Raw genomic sequence first — 19,469 nt, forward strand, 5'->3', positions numbered from 1 at the left:
AGGGAAGCCCCTAAAGTGATCCTCTTTATCCCTAATAATGATCTTTTTTCCACTTCATTCCAATTGTATGTCTGATTTGACATGAATACACTACTATGTGTAAAATAGACAGCTAGTGGGAACCTGCTGCATAGCACAGGGAGCTCAGCTCGGTGCTCTGTGATGACCTAGATGGATGGGATGGGGGGGACATATGTATACATATAGCTGATTCACTTCGTTGTACAGCAGAAACTAACACAACATTGTAAGGCAATTATACTCCAGTTAAAAAAAAAAGTTACGCCAACTTTTGGGGGGGTTAATATTGGCCTAGAATCATTTTCTGTTCTCCACATGCAACCTTTCTGGGTTCATATGTTTTAAGTGGAGCTCTTAAAAATAGCATATAACTGGATTTTATTTTCAGACCAGCATGGCAATTTGTTTTTTTAACTGGTACGGTTAGTTCACCAACATCTACTGTGATTGCCTATGTATCTGGACTCATTTATACCCTTGTTTTTTACTCCTATTTACAATACTTTTTCTTTGCTTATTCCCATTTTATCTGTTTGTTTGCATTCCACTGGACATCTTTTATTCTGTGTTTGAAAGTTACACTTTTCTGTTCTTGTGTGTGTCTGTGTGCAAGCGCTCTTTTAAAAAACTGTAATTAAAATGTCTTTTCCCCTTACGTTCTCCTAACATACACACCTGACACTTCCCAGGAGCCTTGGTGCTCCACCCGCTTCTCTCTCACACATACCTGGGTGACCTGCGGGTGCTTGGAGTTCCAGACACTCGTGTTAAATTACCCAAATGGTTCCCAATCTGTTGCTGGCCACTGCTTCGTCCACCTCATGACTTCTTTTGAGTCTCCCCAAAGTACATCCTCGACTACTTGTTTCAGCAAGAATCTCCTCTTGATAAACATCCACAGTCCTCACAGCCCCGGAAGGATTTCTTTCCTTCACCCTTGCTCTTCATGAATGGATTAACTGGGTACAGAATTCCGTGCTGACAGTTATTTTCTCTCACCACTCTGAAGATATTATTTTATCTGTCTTCTGGCTTTTTTGGTTGGCAGCTGTGGCAGGGTGTGTGCCTACTATGGAAAAACATGTTGTTGAGCTGTCATTCCTTTGTAATACCTTTTAAAAATACCTCCTCACTTTTAAGATCCATCTTTGGGGTTCTAAGCCTTTACCAGTGCCTTGAGATGTGTATTTATTTTTATTATCTTAGGCTCACTGTGCTTTCTCATGTTTTTCACCAGTCCTGGAAAGCCCTTGGCCACTTAGTTCTTTTGAGATTTCCTTGCTCCTGTTTCTTGGTGGTAGAAGTCCTAACTAGACCTCAGTCTCTCTGTGCTACCACTCAGACATATGTTCCACTTCGCCAATTGTCTCTTCAGTTGAATCTAACCAGCTCTATAATCAGTCCTTTGAGTTATTCTATTTTTTTTCAAGTTCGCCTTGTTTTTTCCCGGTGTTATTTTTTCCCATTAATGTTTTCCACTACCTACTTTTATACCTCTGACAGTGACTCTGGCAGGACTTTATTAAGTTGCAACCCTGTCCGGGCTGAATTTCAGGCTTGTCTCTAAAGAGCTATTTTATCTTTGCTTCAATGAGGCCTTCAGAGAAGGCAGCAGGTAAGGACACATTTTTTTCTTTCTTTTTTTTTTTTTTTGCGGTACGCGGACCTCTCACTGTTGTGGCCTCTCCCGTTGCGGAGCACAGGCTCCAGACGCGCAGGCCCAGCAGCCACGGCTCACGGGCCCAGCCGCTCCACGGCACGTGGGATCCTCCCGGACCGGGGCATGAACCCGCGTCCCCTGCATCGGCAGGCGGACTCTCAATCACTGTGCCACCAGGGAAGCCCAGGACACATTTTCAGATGCAGCAGCTCCTGTTAAATATTCCCAGGAGACTCTGCCTCCCCCACCTCAGGACAAAACAGATAAGCTCCCATGCCATCTCCCCTGGCCACTAGTCTGGCCCTTTGGTGCAGGTTTTACATGGGAGTGTGAGTGGGGTTCCCACTCCCCCCACCCAGCTCCCACCTGGACATAAAAACCAAAGACGCAAGACCCAGACTTTGGAAGACTACGCCACACCCACACTGCAGGGTCAGCTCACTTCTGGACCCAGACAGTCCCCGCCCTTGGCATACGGGATTTGGTAATCTCTTTTACTACCTTGTAAACTCAGCTATGCTTTTTAGAGAATGCTTATTAGCTCCATCTAACATTTCTAAATGTTTATAGAGAAGAGAGTTTTCAGGTCATCTCACCTAAAATTTTAAGTGTGACCTCTAATTCTTCTCTCTTTTTCTTTTTTTTTTTAACCTAAAACTAAGAGAAAATCTGGTAACTAAAAGATATAACTGACTTCCTACTTCAAAGAAACAATGCCATTCATTTTAAAGAAAGATAAAACACTAAAAATAGAAATGTATCCTATTCTAAGCCTTGGCTTATTCATCGGCCACTTCAGATTCAATTTCTTTGCTAAGGAAAAAAAACAAAGCATTGACATGTTTTTGTGTTTCTCTAATATAACAGTCTTTGGAAAAGTAGGTACTTGAATGGACCTAAATCTTCTGAGCGCTTACGAGGAGCCTACAGGGCTCACTACACGCCCCTGAGGTAGGGGTCAGGAATCCTGAGTCCTCAAATCGCCCACGAGCAGTTCAGATGTGCAGAGTTCTTCCTGCAGTGGACATGAAGCTCCCAGGAAGCAGGATCAGTGGTCTCCCCACCGTGTCCAATCAAACCTCAGCACATCCATGCTCCAAGCGTCTGCTGTGTGAAGGCTCCACTAAATACCAATCAGGCAGGGGCCACTCATTTACACGGTCACATGGTTATGAGAACCACCTTGAAACAGAAGAGCACAGGCATCCTGGTGGAGGAAGAGAACACACACTGTGGGGTCTCACACGCTTTGGGAAAGAGTTATTTTCTTCTTGGTTTTTTTGTTTTTATACTATTGCAAATGAGGTCTCTCTTAAGTTTCATTTTCTGTTTGTTGCTGGTAATACTGACATGTAATTGATTTCTGTAGGGTGGTCCCCCCTACCCACAGCAACCTTGCCTAATTCTACTAACACTTTCTTCCCAATCTTTCTGTCTTCCGCTTCACTCCTCTTGAATTTCTGCACAGGGCAGGACCGCCAACACCGTGCTCAAGAGAAGGTGTGTCAGCTGGCATCCTGTTCTTCCTGATCTCAAAGCAAAACTTTTGGGCATCTTGCTATGCAGTGTGATGTTTGCTGTAGACTTTCCTGTAGGTGTCCCTTCATCAGGTTCTTGGTTCTCTTCTGAGCTTAGTGTTGTTAAGTTATATGTTCCCAGAAATTCACTGTTAAAACTTGCAAAATTATCACCATGTTGAGATAAAAAAAGAAGGCTCATACATACAATGTGTGGTAGAGCCCCCTCCTCTGGTGGTTAATAAACACCCATGACACTGCTTTGTTTTTATTTATTAGCACAAGTTGTTCATGATAACCACTCATCTTTTTAATTTCACCACATCTGTAGTGAAGTCCCATTTTACACTCGATATTATCTGTGCCTTTTTCTTGACCAATTTTGCTTGATATTTGTCAACATTATTCATCTTTTGTAAGAATGAACTTCTCCACTGTATATTTACTTGTTTTCTGTTTCATTAATCCCTTCTCATTGTCACTTCCTTCTGAGTGGTTTATTTTGACTTTGTCACTTCTGGAGACAGATGCTTACTTAGCTCATTAATTTTCATCTTCTTTCTTAATATATGTATTTAAAGTTATCAATTTCCCTATAAATAATATTTTAGCTACATCCTACAAGTTTTGATGTGTAGTATCTTCATCATTCATTTCAAAACATTTTCTATTTTCCTTTTTTTTTTGACCTACAAATACATGCTAGAAGTGTTTTATTTTAATATCCACATACATGGAGATTCTCTATTTATCTTTTTATTCATATTTCTAGTTTAACTGACCTCTGGTCGGACTACCTGCTCTACATAATTTCAATCCTTTCATTTGTTGAGATTGACTTTAAGGCCCTGGATACAGCCAATCTTTGAAAATTCTGAAGTCAAATATGTATTAGCTGGCTACAGTGTTTTGTTGTATTTATACAGAGTCATAGATCACATTCCTAATTTTGTTCAAAGTTCTAATCCTTAGTGATTTTTGTCTGCTTAGCTGTCAATTACTGAGAGGATATTGTACAATTCTCTACTCTGCTTATACATTTGACCATTTCCTGTAGTTCAATTTTTGTTTTATATATTCTTTCATTTTCACCCTGTCTCTTGTAAACACGAGTTGGATTTTTAAAATCCAGTAAGATATCTTTACGTTTTAACTGGAGTATTTAGTCAATTTACAATTTAAAAAATTTTTTTCTTTTTTTAATTTATTTGGTTGCACCAGGTCTTAGTTGCGGCAGGTGGGATCCTTAACTGTGGCCTGCGAACTCTTAGTTGCAGCATGCAGGTGGGATCTAGTTCCCTGACCAGGGATTGAACCCAGGCCCCCTGCATTGGGAGCACGGAGTCTTAACCACTGCGCCATGAGCTAAGTCCCCAATTTACATTTTAAATGATGATATAGTTGAGTTTAACTCTATAATCTTATTTTGTGTTATTTCCCCACCTGTCCTGGAGTTCTTTTTGTCTCCTTTCTTATCTCTTTTTGGATTGCTTTTAAGTCACTCCATTTTTTCCCCTCTACTATTGCAGAATACAGTTTCTATTCTTTAGTGACAACCTTTAAAACACAATAATATGTGAGGTTCGCAAAGTGCAAAATTAAACAAAACTTTACTCCCTCTGCTAATTCTAACACCCCCCTAACTCAGGTGTTATTAACCATATCCTTTTTCCAGTGCCCCCCCAAACGTTATTATTATTCTTTCACGTTTGTTTAGAGTTGCCCAAATGTTCCCACCTTCTTCATTCTTCTTTCGGTTTGGCAGTATTTTCCTTCCAAGAACATCCTGGAGAGTTTCCTTTAGCCAAGATGTCACTAATTAACGGTCTTGGTTTTTGCCTTAAAAGTTACCTTCATTTCACCCTCACTCTGGAATTTTTTCCTTTGGTTGCTGTAGCACTACACTTTATGCATGTGGGTGTTTTTTCCTTGTTTGGATGGGTGTCTCCTCCATTCTGTACAATTCTCAGTCATTATTCCGTCCAACACGGGCTCTGGCACACCACCTCTTCTCCCTGATTCTCAGTTGGTCTTACAAGTTACTGTCCTATTTGGTTCTAAAGTGAAATCTGTACATTCTGCTCTATCTTCCAGTTCAATCACGCACTTCAATCTGTCGGGTTTTTAACTATAGTGGTTGAGCTGCCCATGGCTAGAAACTGCACCTGATTCCTTTATCAAATTTGTTAGGTCACTTAACAGTTTCCTTTCTTTGTAGGTATTTTCCACCTTGTCTATTACTTTAAGCACTTAAAAGAAGTGCTTTTAAACACTGTGTCAACCACTCACTGTCTGTTTTCACAGACGTTCCTGCTGGTCCTCATTCACTGAACGCCTGGCATTCTGCGTTTGGTTATTCTCAACCAGGGATGCTTGTTTGCCTTGAAAATTACACGTGGGGATTCTCTGAGCTGAGGATAAAGGCGCAGTCCTTCAAAGACCTGCTTGTTTGTGGACTGGCCATGGAGCACTCTCTACAAAGAATCAGAATTGGCTTGAAAATGTCCTACCACTGAGGTCACAGGATCTGCATGAAGGACAACACCTCAGGAGGGGACGGGCTTACTTCTGACTCACCTTCACCCTGGAGGTGCAGGAGTCCTCGGTGGGCACAGCTTCCATCATCCTGCCCACCTTGGTTTCTGCCCCCTGCACCCAGAGGTGCCATCAGAACTCACAGTTTTCCCAGCTCACCGAATGCCCTCAGGACTGTGCTCACCATCCAGGGTTATTCTTTGCACTGAGACTCTGGTGTCCTCACTACCTTCCTCAGGATCTTCCAAGCCATTCAGTGCTTTCCACAGGTGTTGTTTTCATCTGTTCTGTAGCACTTGCCCCACCCGAGTGAGAAGACTGGTCCAGCCCACCAGTCCACCCTGTCACCAGAACACAGCCCGCCCTTACTTCTTCAAGCTACTGACATTTGGCACCACAGCCACTCGTGGCCAAACCAAATCCCAGCCAAGCAAGCTCTTAAAAGGAAAGAGGTCATTCCTGCGATGTGACCGGAGGGCTGCTGTGTAGGGTGACTCCCAGATCCAAGCCTGGATGCACATCTGTCCCAGGAGGAGGGGAGCCTGCCCGGTGCCCTTGCCTCCTGGCCCTGGGCTCTAAGCAGGGTCCCGGCAGGCGGGCAGAGGCTTAGGCGAGTGACCTCTGGTACCCAACGGCCAGCTCCTTTGTTTTGAAGAAATCCACTTAACACTCCAACAGTCACTACGTCTACCTTGTTGGAACCGGGGTGAGGTGGGGGGTCTGATGAAGAATCTCCCCGCAGATCAAAGCTCTGTGAGCCCTCTCTCATGTACTGTGAGGGGCTGCCTTTCTGCTTGGACAGCATCTGCTCACCGGCAGTAAAACCTGACCCTTTTCCGCAAGCCCTATGCAAAGGCTCATCTTTGATGAACCATCTCCAGGACACAGGGAGGGCAGCACGAGGGGGTGCTTCTTATCAGTAGCAGTGGTAACTCAGCTTCACCCTGGTTCCTTGCTGAAGTCATGTTCCAAGATCCTAGGCTGCTGGTGGGAGTACAAATGAGGACCAGCGCTCTGGGGAGTCCGCACTGTTGTCCACAGCTGAGCATACGCCTCCCGTGGCCACAGCCCCACGCCTGGGAACAGACCCAGTGGAAAAGTGGACACGCGGTCGCCAAAGTCAGGGGCAAGACTGTATTTTACAGTATCGTGTAATTTAGAGTACATCAAAACAGAAGCCCCAGAGGGGAAACTATCCAAGTGCCCCTGCACAGTGATGTGCAGAGTATATACAATAGGGGGATGAACTACAATAGCCCAAGACCACGGATGGACCTCATGCTCACACGTAACGTTGAATGGGAGGCCACGATGAGCACAGGCCGTGTGTCCACTTGCCCCGAGTTCACGCGCAGGTGGGAGGGACCTGTGAGCTACAAGTCAGGGGTGTGGTTACCCCCGGGCATGGGCAGCAACCCGAGGGGCACGAAATGAGCTGCTGGGGGACAATGTTTCTTGGCTGGCTGGTCACACGGGGCACTGCTCCGTGAGCTGTAGACGGGACAGTGTATTTTTCTATATTTGTTCTACTTTAGTAAAGAGTTAAAATATGTATATACACACATGCCAACTTTGGTAGGAAAATGAACCCACACAGTTCTCAAAGGAGGAGCATCTCTGATGCCAGGCGGGTCTGTCACGGCACGTACACCCCTGCCACCCCCAGGCCCCTCACGTGCGCTCACCACGCAGCTCCCAAGAGAGGGGAAGTGGGGACCAAGGTCACGGTGGGCACCGCCTCCAAGCCCCACAGACCTCGCTGTCCCCGCGGCTTCCGAAACCAGACTGTTCAGAACAAACCTCAGGGCTTCCCTCTGAGGTTGGAGGCGAAAACACAGGCTGCAGTGGCCATCTCAGCCGTGGCTAAAGGCCCGTCCATGCCCCTAACGACATGTCACTAACGAGGCCGCTGTTGATGGTGTCATCACCACTCACTCTTGCACACTGACCCCCTTCCCCGAGTCACTGCAGTTACTACGAAATTCCCCAACTACGATGATCTAGAACTCACCAAGAAATGAAAACGTGTTCAACAGAAATAAAGCTGCATCTAATTCCTATGTAGGATGAGCCTTAATTAAAAAGGAAATAGTTTTTGCTACAGCTGAGTTGTACATTTTAACCACTGAATGAAAAGTTCCAACAGAACATACTGCCTGGGCTAAGGGCCAGAACCCGATCTCTCACGCTTCTGCGTGAAATGCGTAGGCCAGATCCTCCCATCAGGAGGGGCCAGGAATCTATGATCTACTTTTCCATTTCTTTGCCTAAAAGCAAAGGCAGGCAGACAGGAGGCAACGAGGGATGTGGGCTCGGCCTGGAAGGGGCTGTGACCAGCCAGCCTGCCTGGCTCCAGTATCCCACACCTGCCCAGCGTCCACGCCCAGTCCTCGAGGAAACGCCATCTGGGAGGCGGGAGGTTCACCTCATCCAGCCCTCTTAGTCCAACAAAGTCTGACTAAAAGAAGGGAGAATGGAATGCCAACTACCAGAAAAGAATTTCCCCTCCTACCACGAAGGAACACTCTTGCTCACGAAACACAAAACCCACCTCTTTTCAGAGGCAGTGCACTGTTCAAACCAAAAATAACGTTTTGTTTCCTGGTGAGGGCGGCGTCACCGATACGCTTGGCTGCTCTGCAAACCCATCTAGCTCATCAGCTCCGCCGGGAAATCAAGGATGCTTGCTGCGAATTCTCCTCCTAGAACCAGCGCAGGCACCTGGGAAGGGCCCGGTCTGGTGAGGCCCCCGCGTGGGTGACGGTCAGCGGAGAACAGGCAGTGCTGAGACCAATCTAACCGGCCATGAGTGTGCCGGAAGGGCACCTGGGAGAGAGCGAACACCCAAGCCTTCTGCCAAGGGTCACTTCAGAGACTTGGCTTCTGCTGGCGGAGCAGGATGGGCCACATGTGGCAGCACTGCCGTGAGTGTGACGGTCAGTCTCCCAACTGGAGCCAGGCTGGGGGGAATCCAAAAGCCACTTGGCTTTGGAATATGTTTTTTATGTTTATATTTGATGCTCTAGGAATCCAGGCTACTTGAGGCTAAATGATAAGGTACTCACCGAATACAGGCACTAGAAAATCACCTGTTAGCTCGGCAAAGATGGGCACCTACTGTGTGCCACTGTCCAGACACTAGGGACACCTCGGGGCAACAGGGTGGCCACATCCCTGCACTGGGAGAGCTTACAATCCAGTGTCAGAAATGACAAAGTCAGTCACATATGTGACACATGAGGTGGTCATAATGAAAACAAAGCCACGCACAGAAGTGGGACAGGGGTCACCGGGCCTGCCACTTTAAATAGGGTGGTCAGGGAGGTCACAATGCACAGACCTGAGGATGGTGGGGGAGCAAGCCACGTGGCCGTCTGGGAAAAAGCTCCCCAGGGAGAGCAAGAGCATGTACAAAGGCCCTGCGGCAGAAGGGCCTGCCCGGGAAAGAGAGGGAGGCTAGTGTGACCAGAGCAGGGGGTGGGGGTGGGGGGGGCAGCAGTGAAGCCTGAGGGAAAAGCGGGGCCTTGGAGGCCACTGGACAGACTCTGGCCAAGGAGGGTCCTGAACACAGGGTGACACGATCTGCTCTGGGAACAGACGAGAAGGCAGGGGGTGAGGGCAAAAGCAGGCAGACCACTTCAGACCTAGTGAAATAACCCGGGGGATGAGGGGTCTGCAACAGGCTGGCACCAGGGGATGCGGTGAGAGTGGATGGAGCTGATAGGTTTGCCGTCATAAAGGATACAAGTGTGAGAAGGCATGGAGTGAAGGATAAACCACGATGTGTGGCCTGAAAGATGGAGCCAACTGGCCTGGTTTCATATTACACGAGGAGGAAACTGAAGCCAAGGGAGAACAGTCACATCCAAGGTCACACCACTTACTCTAGGGACTAGAACCCAGACCAGTGCTCCCCCCGCTGCCCCAAGCTGCAGCCGGTGGGGGACGCTGGTGACTACTCAGGTCACATGTGGACGCCCTCCGACTCCTCTTTGCTCTCAGATGCTGGGGTAGACAGTGTCCCTCGGGGACCGCCAGCACCCAAGCACATACTGTGAGTGAGCCTGGGAGGAGAGCACAGCCCCTGCCCAGGGAAGACAACCACAGTCCACGGCTGCCACCCGAGAAAGCAGAACTGGTGTGCCCAGAAACTCCCACTTTCCGCAAGAGAAGCCCCAAATCTAGATTTTAACAACAACAACTTCTCCAATTTTAAAAGGTGGCTTAGTTCTTTAGCAACCCGGGCCTGAACAAACCTCACGTGCCAGTCAAGTTCCATCCACGCAGGGCTCCAGCTGGGAACCAGTCTCAAGACAACCTGAAACACACCTGGTTCACTCACACCTCAACCAGGGTCAGGGCACAGAATTAAAGCTTTGGGTCTAAGATGGTCTTCTATTCCAACTTTGGAGCCAGCAGATGATATTCACTATCACTATAAATAGCTGATCACCTCCGGCACAACCTTAGGGGCCTCCTGTCTGACCAACAAGAAAATAGCTGTCTATCAATCTGGGTTCTTTGTTAACTGGTTTGACGTTACTCTACACAACGTACTAAGATGAGGCCACTAGTACAGCCAAGAATTCAGAAATTCTCCCCAAATACTATCCAGTGATCCTTTCAAAGTTCTATGGAATATAACAAAGCCCTGCAAATAGTCAGGAAACAACTGCTGCCAGCCAAACAGGAAAACGCCTGGACCCTGGACAGTGTAAGGTTAGGAGACCGGCAGCTGTTCCAGCCTTGCCAAAATAATCAAACGTAGAAATTACAGAACTTTCTTTATAAATTAAAGTTGCCCTGCGTTGCTAGGCAGGTGGGAGACGCATGTCATTTACGGCTCTTAAAGGAAACACGCTACATGTGTCTCGCCTTCAGTCGTGGGAGTCGGCCTGCCTGTTTCAGGAGACTCATCAGAACTTGTGTGCCTAAGAGAACAGCCTCCTACGAAGTCCCCAGGTTAATCTTCCATAATGCTAAGTGGCCCTCTTGCCCAGGCTCTCTCACTTAGAAGTAAATATTTACTTTCCCTACAAGCCATATGTCTTCCGCCCAATACCTATCTTCCGTGTCTGTTCCATTTGACCACTTTGATGCCCTCGGTGTTAGGTGAGAAGCTCTCCAGGGCAGGACCACTGTCTGTGCTGCACCCCTGCTCCCCCGCCTTCTTTCCCTTAACATGCAGTTTATAATGCACACCAAGAGTCAGGAACAACTGCTTTCTACAGGTGACATCTTATTAGGTGGAAGCGCATGAACTGCCACTAGTTTAATTTTATTTAACTTTAATTAAGTTGAAATACCTCCGTGTGGCTACCGTACTGGACAACACCGTTCTAGATGGAGTGTCTTCAGACACGAACGAGGTTCGTTTGTGGTGTCTGAAGGCCTGGCACACAGGAGACGCTTGACAAAGACATGAAATGAAAGCACTGTCTTGGTACTGCCACACCCCACACTGCCTCCCCGCCTTCGTTTCCATCTTCCAATTCCAGGTGTTCCCTGGGGTACTTACTGTCCCAACGAGTGTGGAATTATACGGCCTGTAGGTGTTGGTGAACATTCAGAAGGCCGTGCCCACATCGCCCAGCAGCTGGGCAACAGGAACTGACCTGCTGGGTCTCTACGTTCTCATTCACAGGATGGGAACAACCACATCTACGCTATGGAATCGGGCTGCTGTGAGGCCGAGATGTACACCAAAGCTGTGAACCTGACTCTAAACAGTAAACCTTAAAAATCAAGTTGGGCTGAGCTTCAGTTGTCCAATGAGATAGCTGGAGAAAATTTAACAGGTGTGCTGGTCTACCTCATTTCATCCGCAATTATTGTGTTATGGGCCAGGCCTTAACCATCGCCGGGCCAGGACGTACAGATGGACAGCACTGTCTCCACCATCATCATTCTCACTGACCATATTTTTTCTCCCAAAACAAGATTTTAGCACAGAAAAATCTGGATTCTCGAAAGAACGGTTGACTCCCTGCCTATATGTCACTCACCTCCTCATTACAACTCCTTGGGATAAAAGAACAAGTAAGAAAAGTCTGGGGTCCTGACATTTTTAAAAGGCGTCCCTGCTACATAATAAACCAGTATGCCAATCAAATGGTTTGCATTCAGCCACTTACGTGGAACTTGGTGCTGTATCATCACTACAGCCTACTGACTTAGGGCTCGTTTCAGCAAAGAGCATAATTGCTCAAATGTGACTCAGTGGCTTGGGATTTATTTAAAATTCTCCCATCACCAAAAACTATTCATGCACCAAGGTACCAAACTAACTTCTTAATCTCTGTAGAGATGTTCAGAGGCCGACTCCTAACTGTGAAAGTGAAGAGTTTTGATCCAGCACAGTGCCTGCGGCTCGACTCCCTGGCGGCTGTTTCCAGTCCCCGAGACGCCTTTCTCTCCCTATCTGGCCACCCACCCCACCACGCTGCAGCTCAACGGGTCCAGAAGCCCTGAACGTGCAAGCCCTGCCCCGCCTCCTGCCTCCAGCTTTCCTCCTTCGCTTCATCAGAGAGGGAAGTGGCATCTCCAGGCCCTCAGAACCGGAAGCTTCTTTCTGGAAGGGAAACAAGTTGGCAGCCCACAGTGGGACTGACCTTTGGAGAGTTCATAAAGGAACAGAGACGTCACCACAGCCCGCTGCGGGATCACCGAGCCTTCTCTGGGGTTGGATCAGGGGCAAGTCAAGACAGCCAAGCACAGAGGAAAGCGTAGGGGGAGGCAGAGTGCTTCCCAGCCCCGCGGGAACAGCCAAAGCTCTGAAGAGACCTCCTCCCCAAAGTCCAGAAAACGCCACGCAGACGCCCCCGCTCTGAAGGTTCCAGCACACCAGGCAAACAGTGACCTGCGAGGCTCCCAAGAGCCTGCAAAGTTTCATTTTCTAGATGCTTCCTAGACTCTGCTGACCTCTGACCTCCAGGAGTTATTGCCAAACTTCCTTCTGCTGGCACAAGGTCCCAGGGTTTGCCAGCACTTACCTGGGAGGCTGCCCGACCCTACAGTGAGTGGGTGGTTCTATCTCCAGGCTACAGATAAGGAAACCCGGGTTCAGAGAGGTTAAGCACCCTGAGCAGAGGGTCTGCAGCGTGGCAGGGGTGGGATCCAGACGACAGGACGTGGCAAGGCTGCATCCGCAGCGGGCGGGCCGGAGCCAAACCCAGACCCCACCTCCCTCCCGGCCCGAACACCCTAGAAACTCATACAAAAACAGTTAACAGTCAACACCTGTGGACTACTCCCTACACGTGCTGGGTCTTCACGGTTCTCTCTCCGGCAGCCCGGCTGTTCCGACGTGGAAGCGGACCCCGGAGTGAAACAGCCTGACCGACTCCCCACGGTGCCGGCTTTTGGAAGCCCACCCCTTAGCCATGACCACCCGAGCTACCGTTTGTGATCTGCAACGTGGGGAGGGTTCCCCGAGGCTTCCCAGATGCTGCCCAGGGAAGCGCGGACCCCAGCCCGCCCTCCCCTGCCCGGCGCCAGGCCGGGAGCCCGGGACCCGGGGCGGGAGCCAGGCGGGGTGCCAGCGCGCTTGACGGCCGGGCCGGAGGTGCCACTTCCGCCGGCCTGGCACTGCCGGCCCATTCATCGTCCCCCCGCCGGGCGCCCTCGCACCGGGTCCGCGCGGCCGGCCGGGCAAACAGCGCCCCCGGCCCCGCCGCCAGGGGGAGCAGGGAGCCGCCTCCCGCACTCCGGGAAGTTGCCACCGCGGCCGCCGGGCGTCCGGACCCGGACGGTCCGGGTCCCCGCACGGCGGCCCCCGCGGCCCCGAATCCGGCCCGCCCCGTCGGCGCCTCCCGGCCCCGCCGCGCCCCCGGCCACAGCCTCAGGCGGGCGCGCTCGGCCCGGGCCCCCATTCAATCCCGCCCCCTCCCCCGCCGGCCCCCGCCGCCTTCCGCCCGCCCCCACCCCCCCCAGCCCGGACTCCAGCCCGGCAACGTCATCCAGCCGCTTCCCGAAGCTTAACCCCTTCCTCTGCCAGCTGTGCGCCGCCCCGCCCCGCCGCCAACTTTCTTCGCCCAACTTCGGAGCGCGCCGGCCGGCCCGACGGCCCGGCTGGGAAGCACAGAGAGAGGTTGGGGGGGCGGCCACGTCGCACGGCGGGGCCGCCGCAGGTCCCGCAGACGGCGAGGGCGTGGGGTCCACACCTCGGGCACGCTCAGCCAACGCCCCTGCACCGGGTTCGGCCCGGCACACGCCCCCGGGGCCTGCCCGGACCCCCAGGGTCCGCCGCCGCGGCGACAGCCAGGGGCGCCGCCGGGGGAGGGGCCACCAGGGAGACGTGTCACTCCCGGTGCGGCCCGCCCGGCCCGGCCCCGGCGCCCCGACGGCCCGGCCCGCGCGCCGCCGCCGCCGCTGCAGGGCCCGGCCAAGTTTCTTACCTGCAGCCGGAGACGCGGGAGGGAGAGCGAGAGGGCAGGAGACGCCGCCGCCGCCGAACCGGGAGAGAGGAGCCGGCCGAGCCTCCGCCGAGAAGCCGCCCCCGAGCAACTGCAGGCGTCGCAACCCCGACGCCACCCGCCCCGTCCGCCGTCCGCTCCGGCCGCTCGCTGGCTGCGTGCGCGCGTGTGGAGTCGTGGCACTTTCTGCCTCGGAGCTGGCAAACGGCCCCCTCCGCCGGGATCGCCGCCTCCTGCCTTCCCCACCCGGGCCAGCCATTCATCGAGCCGCCTCTCCCCATTGGCCCGTGCCCCGCCACTCCGCCGGCCGCTGACCAGTCAGAGCGCGGGCGGCCGAGCCGCGGCGGCGGCCATTGGGCGGAGAGGCGGGTCTCCGCTTCGGCCAATGGGAGAGGGGAGGAGCTGCGGGGAGCCTCGGGGGCGGGGCCGGGGAGGGGCGGAGCCGCGCGGCGCGGCGCTCGGCCCTGCGCGGAGGCGGGGCGGGGCCGGAACGCGCGGCCGAACGGGGGAGGGGGCGCCGGCCGGCCCCGCCCACCCCGGGCCAGCGACCTTGCTTGCCGGCGCTGATTCCGGGAAGGCTGTGGCCCGGCGGGTCGCGAAGGTTCGAATCCCAGCGGCGCCGCGCCTGCGCCCCTGGCCCCTCAGGGCTGAGATGGCGGTGGGTGTCACCCTGAGCAGGGTTGCGCAACATGCGAACAGTAGGGAGAAATGCTTCGTTTAAAACCAACTGACTTCCCCTGCAGCAGCGCCCCCTCCGGGCCCTAGATGTGAGGACAAGTTATGCTGGGGGTCAGTCCAGAGAGGGCACGTCACTATCTTCAAAGAGATTGCAATCAGCACCAGAAAGAATTTTCTTGAGTAAACTGGGGCGGAAAGGCCAGACGGTGCAGGAGGAATGGAGGGTGGACGTCATTTACACCCATTTTTAGGGAGGTTACAACTGAGGCACCGTCCAAACCTCAACTGGCAGCAGGGCAATGACTGCAGTTGACCTTCCGGCATTTTACTCTGCAATGGGATGGGTGAGAGGGTCTGACCCACATAAACTCACCCACTTAGCAGAAAACTGAGCAAACGGTGCTTCATGACAGGACTTCCTTCCCGACCCCTACTCCACCACTCCCATATAACCTAGCACTCTCTCTTCATAACCAAATAAGTCTTTCAATTAAGATAATTTTAGGCCTGGTTTTTAACCATTATATCAGTGTCTCTTAAAGCTAACTCTTTGAACTTGAGTCAAAGCCAGTTTCTTTGAAATTAAGGTTTCTGGGAGGCCAAAAGGGCTGCTGCTGCAGGCTGATCTGCCCTGTACCACTTCCCCCACCCCCGTGGCTGCAGAATCCTGTTCCTAATAGCTGTTTCTTGGACAGTTTCACATACCCCCTCCCTCTTTGTCACTGGTACCGTACAAGTCGTTAGATGTGGAAATACAAGCCATCATGAGGGAATAAAGAGGGGCTGGGTTGAAATTAAACCGTTCATTCATATTTTTAATCTCAGCAGTTCCCTAGCATATTAATGATTAATCCGCGGGAATTAACCTGGATTAGCTTTCCACACTCAGTCTTTTTCCAGTGGTGAGCCCCGGCTTGACATAAAAGTCAAGAATCCCAGCTTCTTGCTGGCATATGCTACCAACTAGTTCTAATTGGCCGTGGGTAAACCAGTTAGCCTCTCTGAACATGGATGTACTCTTTTAGGACAATCGCTCCCCTCTCTGGGTTTTGGAGAGTCATTCTTCCATCCACCCATCCATCCCATCCATCCATCCACCCATCCATCCACCCATCCATCCCATCCATCCACACATCCATCCACCCATCCACCCATCCACCCATCCACCCATCCACCCCATCCATCCACCCATCCACCCATCCACCCATCCATCCCATCCATCCACCCATCCACCCATCCATCCCATCCATCCACCCATCCACCCATCCACCCATCCATCCCATCCATCCACCCATCCATCCCATCCATCCACCCATCCATCCACCCATCCACCCATCCACCCATCCATCCCATCCATCCACCCATCCATCCCATCCATCCACGCATCCATCCACCCATCCATCCACCCATCTATCCCATCCATCCACCCATCCATCCACCCATCCATCCCATCCATCCACCCATCCATCCCATCCATTCACCCATCCATCCCATCCATCCATCCATCCACCCATCCACCCATCCATCCCATCCATCCACCCATCCATCCACCCATCCATCCATTCATTGGTGTCTGTGGAGTGCCCGGAAATCACTACAGGCTGGGCAAGCCAGTAAAGACCCAACTGCCCTCAGAGGCCTTGCTGTGGCACAGACCTCCTTCATCTTATTCACACTGGTTTTCCCAGAAGCAGATCCTGACCAGGAGGGTTTGGGTGCAAGTGACTCATTTGAGGGATGACCACAGGAAACACTGGTAGGAAAGTGGGATGGGAAGGGGCTGGTTAAGAGCACAATGTCAAGCAAGTGGCCTCTGCGGGCAGCCAAGGCTCAGCATCGCTGGGCACTAGGGAACCATGTGGAGCCCGCCCCAGAGGTGTCCCACCCGCGGTGCGGGACTCCCAATCCTCATGGTGGAAGGCTTCTTCTGGGGGGTTTTAACTCACCCTGATGCTCTGTCAGCCAGAGAAAGCCTTCCAGCAGAGAGAAGCAGCTGTTTGCAGCAAGAAGCCCTTGGCAGAAGGCTGAGCACCTGGGGCGTCTGGGGGCCACGATAGCATCTTCTACCGACCCCACACCTGCACAGAGTAGGGGCTCCGTAAATGCACATTCCATAAATGTTGTTAAACGAATCATAGGATTACAAAGTCCCTACGAGTGAAGGGTGTTTACAAAAAAGGGGCTCTCTGTCTGCTCCCTCCCATGATTGACGTTTTGTTTGGCCTCAACACAACACAGGGATCAGTATGGACAAGTGGCCTGGCCTGAGCCTTTGCCTTTGCTCAGTCCCTGCCCCTTGTCCAGCCTCCACGAGGAGGTCAGCCCCTGCCCCACCCCACCCCCACCTCCAAGCCGGCCTGACTCACAGCCACTGCTGTGCCTGCAGACCGCCCCCTGCCTTCTCAGCGTGTCTCAGCCTTGGTCTCTCCCAAGGCGTGTCTGGGAAAAATGGGAACCACCCCCAGGACTAGATGGACAGGGGGTGCCTGTGGGGGAGTGAGGGGCTTCCCCCAGGCTCAGAGCCCCTGGCCCTGCCGCAGGCCTGTAACCATCAGGCCACCCAGCACGTGAGGGATCCCATTGCCCAGTGCAGCCTCCAGGTCCTATCTGCTCAGTGCCAGACACAGGCTGGAGCCTGGGAATCAGGTCCCTGCCGCCCCTTGGACGACAGGCCAGCGAGGGCTGTCACATGAAAACAGGCCAGAGAGAGGCTGAGGCGAGCTCAGACTGCGGAGAGCAGAGGGGTGAGAGCAGAAGCTTGAAAGAGAAGGGGGATTAGCCAGGCCAGAAGGTGAGAGAACGGGGGATGGAGGCCTGGGATCTAGGTAGCCTGGTGCACGAGGGGCCCGCCGATTTGTGGTGTTTTGCCAAAGCTTGAAGGGTGAAGGAGAGGGTAAGAAGAGCCGAGTCTCAAAAGGCGAGCCTCACGGGCACGAGGGAACCATTTAGAGGTGATGTAAACGCTCCACACCTTGGTGATAGTGACAGTTACACGATCAAATTATGCGCTCTTGAAAAGGGTGAATTTGGTTTGTAAGCAAATTATTCTTCAATCAACCTGACTCAAGAAAAAAAAAAAGGATATGTCCTTTTTGGGTTTTAGTTGTATATTAAAAACAAATAAAGCATTCTTATTGGGAAAAACTAAACATACAAGAGTAATTACCTAGAACAGCCCATTAACTCATGACAGGGCTTTGCTCTCTATTACTAACTTGCAAATATTATTTTTAAAGAGTAGGCAGAAAGAGAAGATATCTTACAGTGTGAAAAGAGGTTTTACTTTATCAACAACTAAAAAAGGATGATACATGACAAACAGAAGAAAAATATCATGTGAAAAAAAGGACATAACCTTTTTAGGTCTTATCATGTGCCAGGCACTATTGGAGGTGCCCTATAAGTAAAATTATTTAACCCTCAGAACAACCCAGTAAAGGAGGCACAGTTATTATCTCCACTTTAGAGATGAGGAAACGGAGGCACAGAGAGGTTGAGTACCCTGCCCTTTGTCACAGGGGTGGTCAGAGGGGTGGGGGTGGGCGCCAGGGTCCATGAGCATAACCACTGCATTCGGTGCCAGATCCCAGAAGGTGTGCTGTACCTGTGTGGGTTGCAGTGGTGGTTCAGGGAAGGCTTCGTGGTCAGTGACAGTCAAGGCCGCTCCCTTGGCCCCTTATTTCGGCTGACTGTGATGCTCAGCTAGGTTGGGGACCCACTGGGTTGGAGGCCATTGCAATAGTTCTGGTGGTGAGGGCTTGGAAAAGATCACCTTAGCAGTGGTGGGCAGAATTGTTAAGACGTGGAATGGAGGCTCCCAGGACCAGGTAGGAGGCTTTTGTAAGATTCCAGGCAAAATATGGTTGGTGTGCTGGTAAATATGTAACTATTGGCTACTGGAGGTGGGGGCAGGGGAGCATTCCTAATTTATAGCATTTGCCAATTTCTGGGGTGAATACTCCCATCGGAGCTGATTTCAAGTAACCAAACACAAAGATGGGAAGAAATTCGCAGTAACATACCATTATAAACTGTACAGGTAACCTCATGAATAATCTCAAAGGCAGATATAATAGTAAAATGTAGTCAAATAATTAGGAAGTGATGAGAATGAGTATTTATTACTTTTGTGTTTACTATAATCTATGTCATTGTAAGTTTATATCATAAAACGTTTAATAATGGCTGTGTTTAATGAACTGCTTGAAAAATTCCTGAAAATGCAACAATCAGCTCTTATGAGGTGGCTGGTTCCTTCACAGCACTGAATATACCAGTCACCTGGACTGGAGTGGAGGGTGAGTGTGTGTGTGTGTGTGTGTGTGTGTGTGTGTGTGAAAGAGACTCAACAGGATTTGAAAATGTTAGAAAATGAAATCCTGTTCACGCTCATGTTGACATTTCTGCACACATCTCACGCCATGTCTGAGCTGTGGACTCGTTGGGGGCAGTGGCTGGAACTGATGCATCATTCTGTTCCCTGAAGACCTACCCAATGCCTTGATTCTGGTAAAAACTCACCTTAGGTTGGCTCTCCTCAGAGGAAGACCTTGAGAAAAAGATTTGAGTGAAAGCATTTTATATGGAAGGTGATCCCAGGAGTCACCAGGAAGGGAGTGAAGAAGTGAGCCAGGGAAGGAAGAC

The 19,469-nt window shown here is 51.2% G+C and overlaps 1 protein-coding gene across 2 annotated transcripts in view; it reads right to left on the reverse strand.

Annotated features, from left to right (window-relative positions):
- The window catches only part of RRBP1 (ribosome binding protein 1), a 59,346-nt gene extending 44,955 nt beyond the window's left edge, over positions 1-14,391 (reverse strand). The window contains exon 1 of one of the 2 annotated variants that reach the window (XM_082645677.1): positions 14,130-14,388. The gene's annotated coding sequence lies outside the window, so the exon portion shown is untranslated. Of the gene's footprint in view, positions 1-14,129 lie in introns of both variants that reach the window. The other variant, XM_082645678.1, reaches the window with a different exon arrangement.
- Positions 14,392-19,469: the final 5,078 nt, after the last annotated feature.

This window comes from Mesoplodon mirus (genome assembly GCF_964341445.2).
Source record: "Mesoplodon mirus genome assembly, chromosome: 15".
Lineage (NCBI taxonomy): Eukaryota > Metazoa > Chordata > Mammalia > Artiodactyla > Ziphiidae > Mesoplodon > Mesoplodon mirus.